Here is a 13,754-nt window from a genome sequence, read left to right as displayed (position 1 = left end):
TCCAGGCAATGATTTAGGAAGGTGACCCATTTAGGACATAGAGGATAATTCCCAGAGTTCATCTATCCATCACTTACCCATTCTTCATATTCATCCATCCACTTACCCATCCATCTATTCAGCCATCCATCCATCCAACCACCTATCTACCCATTCATCCATCCATCCATCCAGACAGCCTCCTATCCACCCATCCACCTGTCCATCCATCCATCCACCCATCCAACAGATACACAATAAGCATCCATTCTTAGTCAGACACAGTGTTTCCACCATTACTGAAACAAAGTGATTAGGGGTGCTCCCTTTATTCTTCCATATATAACTGAACTTTTTCTGACTTCCTTCCCCGTCTCTGCCTTTGATGTTCACTTTAATCAATCTTCCTGAGTTTAAAAGTTTTGGCAGAAAGAAAGCCTTAGCCTCTCTTATTTGCTTCCCTTCTCATCTTTATAAGGACACCTCTGCTCATGCCCCAGACAGTAGTAAAGATAGAGTAGTATTGTTTTCCATCTAAAGAAAAACATCTCAAGTGTTTCACAGGAAGAGAGCATTAATCCATGCTGGTGATATGGTGCTTTTCCTAATGCCAGGCCTGTCAAGACATATGACAAGGTAATCTCATTGAGACAAAGCATATTGTTTTCTACAGTGTGAAGAAAATTAAAGGAAGGCCATTAACTCAATGGTTCTTAAGATCCTGAGATTCTTCCTTTAGGTTTTATACTCTACATAATTATGTTTTTCATAAATTTCCATGTGGCAAGTTGGGTAGTATCTTTGCTGAGTGTCTACTAAGAGCAGAGCTTTAGAAAGGAAGGGAGGAGAAACAGAAGATATGACCACCACTGGATCTTGCAGTCAGACTGGAAGGTAGACCTTCTTTCTCTCTTTCCTCTTTTCCTTCTTTTTCCCCCTTGTTTCTTCCCTCCCTCCTTTTCAACATCTCTGAACCAAGGAATAGGAACTAAATTACTTGTTTCAGTTAGTCTCATTCTCAAACATCTCTGGCTTTACACACACACACACACACACACACACACACACACACACACACAGCTTTTACATCATTAAAAGAAGGAAATGATTATGTTCCTTTCCTCTGAAGTCTTCTCTCTCTTCTAGTGACCAAATGAATATTTTCTGACAAAACTTGCTTTGGTTCCCATTACAGTCTTCCACACATAGAAAAACAGACTTTGTCTGAAACAAAATGCATTATGTGTCTAGTACTATGTGACCTGACACCATCGACACTAATTGTTTCCATTCTTAACTAGGCCCCAGCGTTTATTTGAAACTATTATTCATCCTCCCCCCACTTCCCTTTCCCATTTGTTTTTTGGAGCCATATTCTTTTATTTGCCTTTTTCCTTTCAGTTTCTTTCTTTCATTCTTTTCTTTGTATCCTCACATTTGAGTCTTAACCAAGCTCCAAGCCATGCTAGTTCATGTGAGGCTTCTTCTAAGAATCATTTTTCTCCATTCACTTTTTCTGCAATTTTTCTCTTTTAAGTAATCCTGACTTTATACACAAAGTCAACTGATAAATATGTACTTTGGGTTTATGTGCAAGACATCGTGGTGGGTATCTTGAAGGAAAGAAGAAAAAACTTGATTTCTGTCCACAAGGAGCTTGCAGAGTATTTGCAGAATGTTACATACGTGTTTAGGAAAGCTTCCCCCCAAAATCCCAATACAAAACAAAACTAAAAAACCAACAACACTGTGGTTTGGTATATTCCTGTGAATACATAACAGCTATTACTTCACTGATTTGATTTCTTCACTACACCCTGAATTCCCCTTGAGACAAGGAGTTTCATCTGTATAGTTTCCACTTAGCTCTTAATATACTCAGTCATTAATCCAGAAAAATTTTTACTGACTGTCTACTATTTGTCAGGCATTGTGTTGAGCTAGATAAGAGTAACAAGTCTGGTCAAGCCAGATAGTCAAACTGTTATAGGATGTTAGAAAAGGAGAAAAGAGATCACTCTGGGTTGAGTGGTTAAGGAGTGGATAATAGGGTGGGCACCAAGAATGTGTGGCATTTGGACATATGGGCAGAGAAGGGATACAGAAGCTTTCCAAGAAAGAGAAATAGAACAAACAAGAGCATGGGCGCTGGGTTCTGTGCGGGGGGGGGGGGGGCAGGGTGGCGGGTGGGTAAGTGAGTAGAGCAGTCTGGCTACCGTGGAAGGCTTATGTTTGTATCGGGATGTCCTGGAACATAAAGGTGGAGAAGGAAGACTTTTGTGTTGGAGAAACTCCATGGTTGCTTCCCCACACTGACGCCTATTGCCTGCCTTCCCACCTGCTTTTAGGCAGTTCTATTTCTTCCTGGCCCCTTCCATCCTTTTTCCTCTGAAGGATTGGAGCTGGATTTGTGCAGGAATATCAGATTGCAAGTTATAATATAATGTTTGGATACTGTACATTGCTGTGTTCTTAATTAAAACATCTGGCTTACCTCTGCATAAAACTGTCTGCTCTCGAGTGCCCCTGCGCCTCTGTGTTTACAGAAGTCTCTTGACTGCTTTATGTATTTACAATTCTCTACTTCAGTTCTCACACAGAAAAGTTCAGTCATCCAGTATCTCTTAACTAAAACTCATAAAATCATATAATGGCAGTTAGGAGGGATTTTTGCAGCTTATTCACTCAAACTCCTCATTGTACAGATGATGAAATTGAGACCCACAGAAGGTAGTCATTTACCCAAGTCTACATTACTGACTTGCTTATTCCTCATTAATTTGCCCTTCTGTTCATTTAGTAAAACATTTTTTAAATGCCTATAAAGGCCACATGCTGAAGCAAATATGAATTAAACATGAGGAATAGACTTGAGGAACTCACATTCTAGTGGGGAAGAATTAGAAATGGAGACTTACCATCCATGATAGAATAGTAACATGAGCAGAGTGGGGAGTAAGCGGTTAACTTTGTCTTGGTGATCCAGGGAAGACTTCTAGGTCTTGAAAGATGTGGAAGGGGTCACTGGGCAGAGATGAAGCATGGACATTCCAGGCGAGGAGAGAACAAAACGAGCCAAGAATCATGGAAAGGGATGCTTGGTAATGATAGAATGCATTGTGGCTTGAGGGTCCTTGGCAAGGATGAGTGGGAGTTATGGCCAGAGAAAAAGGTAGGGATCATATGGCAAAGGGGCAGAGGTGCCCTGCCAGTGTGACATTGAGTTGGTAGAGGTCTTTCATCAGGAAATGACCTGATTTGATGTTTTTCTTTGGTACAAGAACATGTATGATATCATGGCAGACGACGTGGAGGATGAAAGGCTGATATTAGAGACATTAATAAGAGGATTGATACTTAAAATAAATCCTGATGTAGCCCTGAATTAATCTGGTGGTAACATAGTTGCAGAAGGTGGACATGTTTTGGAAGATATGTCTAAGTAGAATGGATAGCAGTTGGTAACCAAATGGATCTGGAGGATGAGGAAGAAGGAAGAGAGGAGGATGACAGATATTTTTAGCTTTATGGGTTGGTCATTAATGATGGGGGGATGCCATTAGATTAAGGAATGCAAAAGGATGAGTGGGTATGGGTAGAGAGTGAGGGAAGAGATGCTGTGTTTGAGTGGGCTACAGTTCTTCCAGGAGGAAAGGGCCAGCAGGGAGCTTGACATTTAAGCCTGGGTGTTACCACACTCGAAGTGGATGTGTCAGGGCAAAGTGAAATGTACTGGGTCCCACTTCCATGCTCTCATTGGTACCAACATGCTGCTTATCCTCTCTTTCTTTATCTAGATTCCAGTTCTGATGTGAATCTGACTGGAGTGAAGGGAATGAGCTAAATGGCCTCTCTCACTTCAGTTGAGACCAAGGAGTCTTTGTTGTGTTTTTTTTTTCTCAAGTCATTTCCCAGGACTGATGGCACCCCAGGACTCCAGGGGAGGGCCTGTCAGATGGAGTTTATTTATTTAATGAAAAGAACTTAATAATTTGGTTTTGTTTCCCCCTGGTTCTTTATTTTTCTTTCTACCTCCCTCTTTTTCCCTGGGCCTTGCAGGGTGGGAAATGGGTCAGCAGCTTGGCCAAAACTTTCTTGAGTATTTAATTCCTTAGCTGTTTTACAAGGCTGCCTGGTTTATGTAGCTAATCTCTCTTCTGCTTGTCCCTAGAGGAATGTGTGTGTGTGTTGGAAGGTAAGGGAGGGGTGGGATGCATGGGCAGGGGCCTTGTTCAATCAAGAGGACTAAAAGCATAATAAAGTCTGGAGTGCTGCTTGTGCTCTGGCTCTTTATTCCTCACTATGTCGGCTTTTCACTGGGGCTGTGTTTCTGTGCATATACTCTTTGTGCCTTCTTGCTCAGTCTGAGGAGCTTGAGAGGTGGTTTGTCTCAAGGTTTACATGAGGTTTGAAGACTCTGGGAAGGTGTAGAGAGACCAGGAGTGTTGGAAAGGGTGCAATGGCAGGGGAATGGGCCTTGGGATTCAGGAAAGTGTACGTGTAAGTGGTGGTGATGGTGTCTCTACCATTGTTTCTCTCTGTTAGAAAATGGACTCTGTGATTCTGAAGTTTCTCAAATGGATTTCATCTTAGGATTTCATCTTAAGAAAGTGGGTACATTCCTGATGGAAGGACAGTGGAAAAGGAACAGTTTTTCTGGTGCTTATTATGTGCTAGGTCTTGTGCAAAAGCTCAAATATATCACCTCACTAAACTTGACAAATCATTGAAAAATAAGCATTACTGCTACTCTACTACTACTACTGTTACTATTTTAGTTTATATTATACAAATGAAGAAACTGAAAGTCAGAGGGTTAGATGATGTGTCCAAGGTGGTTCTGCTAATAAGCACAGAGCTGAGCCTGGATTCCCTAGACCCCACACTTTTAAGAATATTTTACAACATTTTTTTTCATACACTCACATATCAGATTCCCCACCACAAAAATGTGTGGCCAGACTGGGTGTGATTATCCCCATTTGACAAATGAGGAAACTGTGCCTAAGAAAGGTTAAGTGACTTGGCTAGAGCCACAGAGCTAATTAGTAGTAGAAGCAGACTTAGATCTTGATCTTTTGATGCTTAGTCCAGACTTCTCCTGACTACTCTAAGCTGCCTGCTCTTTCTTGTCACTGCTATACTCAATCTTATTCCTGAGTCTTGATTTTTGAAGGGTGGAAAATTTGCCTGTTTTAATCTCCAAACTTAAAGAGCCCCAGGGAAAACAAATCAACTGCAGCGCTTTCCGTCAAGGCTACAAAATCCACCCCTGAATTAATAGGATAGTTATTGTATATAAAATGTTAACTTGATTAAAAACATATTTATTGAGGATTAGCAAGTCTGTAATAGCTATAAATCTCCTTCATGGTCATTAAAATCTTAAAATATGTTTCCTATAACAATGCAATTATTTATATAATAATTGCCTGAGTAAAAGAGAATTAAATGCATATTTGGTGAGTATAGATTTCAATCTGTAACACATACAGAGCCTGGGATTGTGGGGTGGGACAATAGGAACAATGAAGATCTCCTTAAAAGAAGAGAGAGTGAGTAGGAGCATAAGGCAAGCTGCCCCCCGCAACCCTCCCACCCACTGTGTCCTGGACCTGCCTGGGCCTCATTGACATTTCACATGGTGTCTATGCCAAGTATTTTCATTGTGTTTCCAGAAGTACCTAAAGTATTTCCTGGGCGAGAGTCAAAGTGGAAGAAGCAAGGCAGCAAGGCCAGCAAATTGGAGCGCTGCAGACAGCCTAGGTGGCTTACCATCCCCTTGCCCTGCCCCAGTCAACTGTCTGAATTTCTGTTGAAATGATGTAAATAAGAAGAATTACATAATAGTATCATTTTGTGGGCACAAGTTTTAAAAACCACTGTAGAATTGTTGGAATTTCAGTGACAGAGTTTTACTGTCACTGTGATCTTAGGGGACATTATTTACCATAGGCTAAGATGGAATTGATGGCATAATAACCTGTTCAACAGATGGTGTTTCCTATACCAGATGTGACCACGTGGTCTTACTGATACACTCCCATATGTCAGGCCTTACATTATTTATTTATTTGTTTGCTCATTAAACAAATAACTTTTGAGTGCTAATTAATCACTAGGCACTGGGCAGGCATTATAAGTGAATATATAAAAGGGATAGAATAAGCCACACCCTCTTGGTAAAAGCCCGGGTATAAACTGTCCCATCTACTTCTTGTTTCACTTATTCAACATATATTTATTGAATTCTTCTTAAGTAGTAGGAATGAGTTTAGGAGCTAGTTCTTTAGCAGGGAACAAAACAAATTCTTGCCCTAATAGAGCATACATTCTTGGTGCCCAAAATTTGTTTGTAGAGGGATAAAATGCTCCATTGCATAATAAGAGATAAGACTTGAAAAGATATCCATATTGTGAAGAAAATGGAAAGACTATTTCTATTTGCAAAGATGACATGATCTTGTATATACATAGTCCTAAAGTATGCACAAAAAACCATTAGATCTCATAAATGAATTCAGCAAGTTTGCAGGATATAAGATCAAAATACAGAAATCTATTATATTTTTATTCACTAGCAATGAATGGTCCAAAGATAAAGTTAAGAAAACAATTCCATTTATAGAAGCATCAAAAAGAATAGAATACTCAGGAATAAATTTAAAAAAAGAAGTGTAAGACTTGTACATTTAAAGCTACAGAATTTTATTGAAAAAAATTAAGCAATACCGAAATAAATGGAAAGACATCTTGCACTTGTGGATTCAAGACATAGTATTGCTAAAATGGCAACACCCCCCAAATTGATCTACAGATTCAATGCAATCCCTATCAAAATTTCAGCTGCTTTTTTTTTTTTTCTGTAAAAATTGACAAGTAGTTCCCAAAATTTGCCTGTAAGTGCAAGGGACTCAGAACAGCCCAGACGATCTTGAAAATGAAGAATAAAGATAAAGTATTCACACTTCTCAATTTCAAAACTTATTACAAAGTTACAGTGATGAAGACTCTGTGGTACTGGCATAAGGAAGACATATAGGTCAAAGGAATAGAACTGAGAATCTCCGGTTGATTGATTTTCAACATGAGTGCCAATACAATTGAGTGGGGAATGAATAGTCTTTTTAACAAATTGTGCTGAGGCAACTGGATATCCGCATATAAAAGAATGAATTTGGATCCCTACCTCACATCATATACAAAAATGAACTAACACCAGGATATTAGACCTAAATATAAGTGCTAAAACTGGGGCACTTGGGTGGCTCAGTCAGTTAAGTGTCTGCCTTCAGCTCAGGTCATGATCCCAGAGTCCTGGGATCAAGCCCCATGTTGGGGTCCCTGCTCATTGGGGAGCCTGCTTCTCCCTCTTCATCTGCTGCTCCCCCGTTTGTGCTTTCTCAAATAAATAATAAATAAATAAATAAATAATAAAACCTTTAAAAAAAATAAAGGTAAGTGCTAAAACCATAAAACTCTTAGAGAAAACATAGACATAAATTCCCATGACTTTGGATTAGACAACAATTCCTTACATATGAAACCAGAAGCACAAATAATCAAAGGAAAAAATTGGACTTCATCAAAATCACAAACTTTTGTGCTTCAAAAGTCACAATAAAGAACATGGAAAAAGACAACCTACAGAATGGGAGAATATATTTGTAAATTGTATATCTGATAGGGATCTAGTATCCAGAATGAAAAAAAAACACAAATTTACAACTCAACAATAAAAAGAAAATTAGCTCAATAAAAATGGGCAAAGGATTTGAATAGATATTTCTCTAAAGAAGATGTATAAATGGTTAATAAACACAGGAAAAGATGTTCAACATTATTAGTTATTAGGGAAATAGGAATCAAAACCACAATGACATATCACTTAAAACCCACTGGCTAGTCATAATAAAAATAATGGGCAATCACAAGTGTTGGTGAAGATATGGAGAACTTGGAACTTTCATATATTTTTGGTGGGAATGTAAACTGGTACAACGACTTTGGAAAACAAGTTGTCGTTTCCTCAAAAAGTGAAAGACAAAGATGCCATATAATCCAGCAATTCTACTCTTGTGTATATAGCCAAGAGAATTGAGAACATGTGTTCACACAAAAACATGTACAGAAATGTTCATACTAGCATTATTCATAATAACAAAAATGGGAACAATCCAAATGTCCAAAGATTGATGAATAGATAAACAAAATATGATATGTCCATGTAATGAAATATTATTCAGCCTTAAAAAGGAATGAACAAAAGATCATATATTATATGATTCCATTTAATGAGATGTCTAGAATAGGCAAATCCATAGAGAAAAAAAGTTATTTAGTGGTTGTCAGAGGGTGTGGGAAGGAGAGATTGGGAAATGACTGCTAATGGGTATGGGGTTTCTTTCTGGGGTGATGAAAATATTCTGGAATTAGATAATGGTTATGATTGTACAATTTTGTGAATATACAAACAACCACTGAATTGTATACTTTAAAGAGATGAATATTATGGTATGCAAATTATAACTCAGTAAACAAAGTATGAAAATAATTTTAAAGACTTGAAATGCAAACACTCCTAGGAGAAGCTCTAAATGACTGATAGTTTATCTACTGCAGTACACAGTAGGTGTTGTCTAGTAGGTGGTCAACATATATTTGTTGAATAAATAAATTAAAAATCAAATTATTTCCCCAGGAATCAGGTTTTGATGAAGAAAGAGACAAAATACCAAGAGAAGCTTGAGGGAGCTCTTTACAATACAACGGAGGCAAGGGTGAGGGGGAGTGAGCTGGGAGATAAGGGGTAAGACTGGAAAACAATAACTAAGAATTTCCTCTTTTCACATTTTTGTCTGGACTGTCTCCAGATGCTCCTATTGTCTCCCTACTCTGGCCTGGTTTGATTTTGCTCCCCAGGGTATCCCTAGTGCCTGGTATCTACTGAGTTCTCAATGGAGACTTATTTAATAAATGAATGATTAAAACTTCAAGAGCTTGAGACCACTTGGTAATTTGGGGGGAGGTGGGGCTTGAGAAAAGTTGCATATCTTAGGTAAGAAAGTCAAATTTACCTTTTGAAATAAGATCCTCCTATTGGACAGAAAAGGTAAGCCCTGGCCCCTTAGCCCTCTGAGTAGCTCTGCACAAGGTTAGGAATCTCCCTTGCCTCATCTCCTACAGTGTGACCTGGAGCTAAGTCAAACCATAAGAGGGAAACAGCTGATCTTGTAGTTATTGGTGGACTTGTTCTGACCTAATGGTGGGGAAGACCCATGGGTTCAGTTCTGTCTCTAAGCTGTGCAGTTGAGAGGATTGGCCAGGAATTGCTGTGGTGGGTTTTATGGGAATGTTCATAGTAAGGATTGTACTCAGTCAACAATACACACATGTTATATGCATGTCTTTGTATATCTGTGTTATTAAAGACAGTATCAAATGTACAAAACACACATTTATGTGTATAAAAGAAGTATATATTCATTCAACAAATAATTCCTTACATACCTTTAAGAATACCTTTAATAAACAAATTTATTGGAATAATGTAAGAAGAACAGGACCAATTTTTTGTCTTGCTCTGTCACTAAGTGTGGGTCTTTGGACTTACCTGTCTGGCTTCCAGGTCCTCACCTGCAGAAACCCAAGTTTCATTTCTAGCTTTTGAGTCTGCCTTTTTGCACTTACATGACAGAGGTGATAAGGGGCAAGGAACATTAAAACTAAAGCCTTTATAAAAAATAATTATTACCTGTTTCAGAAGTACAGGTCTGTGATTCAACAGTCTTACACAATTCACAGTGCTCGGGAAGAATGAAGGGGGGGAAATCAGAGGGGAAGACGAACCATGAGAGACTATGGACTCTGAGAAACAAACTGAGGGTTCTAGAGGGGAGGGGGATGGGGGGATGGCTTAGCCTGGTGATGGGTATTAAAGAGGGCACGTACTGCATGGAGCACTGGGTGTTATACACAAACAATGAATCATGGAACACTACATCAAAAACTAATGATGTAATGTATGATGATTAGCATAACATAATAATAATAAAAAAAAGAAGTTTTGCAGTACTCAACAAGTGCAAACTTACCATGAGTAGGTAAACCTGGTTATTTATGAATGAAATAAAAGCTAATTTTTCTTTCAAAAAAAATAATTATTACCAAATAGAATCAACATGAAATGAAGATGAAGTTCTCTTACAAAGTCAGGAAGCAATAATAATAATAATAATAATAATAATAATAATAATAATAATAGATTTTACTCTCTTGTAAACTAAGGTATGCTTGGGGTTAAAAAAGAGGGACCCAAGAAAACCTTTAACTCAACTAGGGGAACAGATGAGCCACCCACCTCTGCAATCAAGCACTGTGAGCAGAGTAGGTCTAGGTAACCATTATCTCTCAAGTTCTAAAATAATGTGTTAGTAGCTAACATATTTTTAGTACTTCCTGAATGCCAGTTATCATGCTAAATAGTGTACTGTTATGACGTCATTTAAGCTTCACAACTGTCTTATGAAGTAGGTATAATTATTATTTTTTCTTTTTTTCTTTTTTATTATGTTATGTTAGTCACCATACAGTACATCATTAGTTTTTGATGTAGCGTTCCATGATTCATTGTTTGTGTATAATTATTGTTTTCTTTTTACAGATGAAGAAACTGAGGCCCAGAAAAGTTAAGTATCTTGCTCAAAGTCAACAGTTAGCAAATGACAGAGATAGATTTCAAACCCAGGCAGTGTACCTCCAGGCCCAATACTCTTTTAACTACTATACAATACTGCCTCTTGCTTTATGATTCTAAGATATGAAATCATGAATTGAGCATATTGTTAGCATCCCTTCCCAAACTATAATGTAAGATATAGGCTAAGAGAAGGGTTAGTGGTTTATCACCAACAGATGAAGAACTAATTCTTAAACCAGATCACAATTTTGCAAAAGGATTCCTTTTGGTAAGTAAGATGGATTAGTCAGAGTTGGTCCAACCATTGGGACAGGTCATGCAAACCCAGGCATGGGATCTAGATTCCATCCTGTATGTCCTTCTTAGGCAAGCTGCAGTGCCAGTCTTGGTTTTCTATGGTGGTCTACTCCATGGTTCTTATTTGGTTTCTGGGCATGGAGAAAATAGAGAAGGTAAGGGAAGAAAGGAGTCCTTTTTAACAGGTGGAAATGAAGGATGTTTCAGGGAGTCTACCAATCACTCTGATTCAGAGGTGAAAATAGCCAGCAAGTGCCCAACGACATGGGATAGCAGGCCAGAAGGGAGTTCAGGTTGATCCCAGCACTCCATGGTTAGATTCTCAGGATTTGGTTTATGAGCAGTAAATTCCTCCATGAGGTTTGTCTTTTCATTTTATTGGAGAAAGTTCCCTCATAAAGTTCCTCTCCAGACCATCAAAACTCACTCAAACTCTTGGGAACTACACATTCCATCTGCATGCCTTGTGATTTCCTCCCCCACAATGTATCTTCGTCCCTTTTCTGTTAACAGATCCAGCTCAATCTTTTTTCCTCTCCCTCTATCCCATCTCAACTAGTGATCCCAAGAAACTCTGTTTTCCTAGAGCTACCATTTTGAAAATGTTGCTTCCTATTCTGGGAACTGCTTTATGAGTAAGACAGGACACCTCTCCATTTATCTATAAGATGGGGGAAAACCTATGAGTTATGGTGCTTAGATCTCATTTAGCTAGGCCTACCTCCCAATGTGAAAATGGTCTTTATGTCAAGTGGTCATCTAATGGCTTTTAAACACCCTCAGAGACAAGGAACAACCAGTTCAATTTTCAGACAATTAGAAACTTTTTTGTTATAGGGCAGAAATGTGGTATCTACCCTTAAGTTCCATTTCTGCTCTCATTCATGAGATAAGCCTTTAAGATCTCTTTCATGGCTTTTGCTTCATTAGCCATCCCAAGACATCATCTACTTTCTTTATTACGGCTATATGTCTTGTTTTTTTCATGATTCCTATGTATTTTTTCTTCTTTCTTCTTCTAATTTTTTTTTTTTTTGTTAAGTAGGCTCCATGTCCAGAGTGGAGTCCAATGCAGGCCTCAAACTCACGATCCTGCGATCAAGACCTGAGCTGAGATCAAGAGTCACTTGCTTAACCAACTGAGCCACTCAGGTGTCCCGTCAATGATTCCTATGTATTATCAACAACTCTTGGGTCCCCTGGGTGGCATAACTTGTTAAGTGTCTGACTCTTGGTTTCAGCTCAGCTCATGATCTCAGGGTCTTGATCTCAGGCTCTTGAGGTCAAGCCCCTTGTCAGTCTCTGAGCTCAGCAAAGAGTCTGCTAAAGTTTCTCTCTCCCTCTGCCCCTCCCTGTGCTCTCTCTCTAAAATAAATAAATAAATAAATCTTTAAAAAAAAAAAACAAACCCAACTCTCCTGAAGGGTGAGTCTGAAAGTGAATCAAGGTATATTCCAGGGGTGGACCAGCAGTGCTAAGGAAGAGGCAACAGCACAGATGATGTAGCTTCTATGTTCTGTGTTCTATATCTTAAGAATCTGTTATTTTTTTTTCTTTTGTAACCTCACTTCTACGTTAACCTTTCAGGAAATTAAATCCTTTAGTTTTTCTTGCTATTGCTGCTATTCAGGCATATTGGATCCTCTATGATCTAATAATAAGGTAGTAAATGGACCAAGCAGAATGGTCTTCTTTAGTAGTGGGAGACATTCTCTGAGTAGGGTTCCATCCTGTCATGAGGTTGACTTAATTACATGGTGAATGAACCTGAGTAGACTCTCGAACAAGTCAAAGGGACTGAGGTAAAAGAAAAAAGGCCACTGTTTCATTAGATATTTAGCAGGATGAGACTTGGGTACTTGAATTGGGTATGGAAATCAGGGGTAGAATTTGCCAAAGAAGCCAGAGAAAGAATATCCATGTCAGGAATGAGGAATCCAGTGGCTGTATTTCCACTTATTGATGTGATGGGGAGAAAGTTAGACATGATATCTCCTCTCTCAGCTGATGTTGTATAGCCCATGACCATTTAGTGTACAATTTATGGACCTTATATATTCTCATCCCTGAACTGAAAGCATTTGTGTTGCAATCAGAAAAAATGTCTCATGTGTTCTTAGCTAAGAGCCCAGCTCACCACTGAGAAACTATAGGGAAAAGAACCATAAGATGTGTTTCTAAGTCCCCCTTCTTTTTTTTTAAAAAATATTTTATTTATTTATTTATTTATTTATTTATTTATTTATTCATTTAAGAAAGAGAGAGAGAGGGAACAAGCAGGGGGAGCGACAGGCAGTGGGAGAAGCACGCTCCCCACCAAGCAAGAAGCCTGATGCAGGACTCAATCCCAGGAGCCTGGGATCATGACCTGACCCGAAGGCAGATGCTTAACCAACTGAGCCACCCAGGTGTCCCTCTAAGGCCCCTTTCTTAAAGTTTCCTAAAGATGGGGAGATCCTGATTTCTTCCCATAATCTTCCAGGCATCCCATGGTCATAGATTTAGGAGATATTTTGGTTACAAATTCAAAACATGGATGGGCACCACCTCCTAATCCCAGGGGAGGAGGAGGCTCTCTGATACAAGTTAGGGTAGAATAGAGCCACTGGGGTCAGAGGGAAAGCATTGGTGAGATGAGTGAAGGGTGACATCTCCTCCCAGTGGCTCTCTCCCTGCCACTTGCCTCTTCATTGCACCTCCTACAGTTGGAGTGGACAAGCTGGGGAGCCTATGCCATGGCTCGGCACTAGGGGAAGAGGGCGTAGAAGGGGTGGCCCAT

This window comes from Halichoerus grypus, chromosome 11, assembly GCF_964656455.1.
Source record: "Halichoerus grypus chromosome 11, mHalGry1.hap1.1, whole genome shotgun sequence".
Taxonomy (NCBI): domain Eukaryota; kingdom Metazoa; phylum Chordata; class Mammalia; order Carnivora; family Phocidae; genus Halichoerus; species Halichoerus grypus.
The sequence above is the reverse complement of the archived record's forward strand: the minus strand, read 5'-3'. Positions refer to the sequence as shown.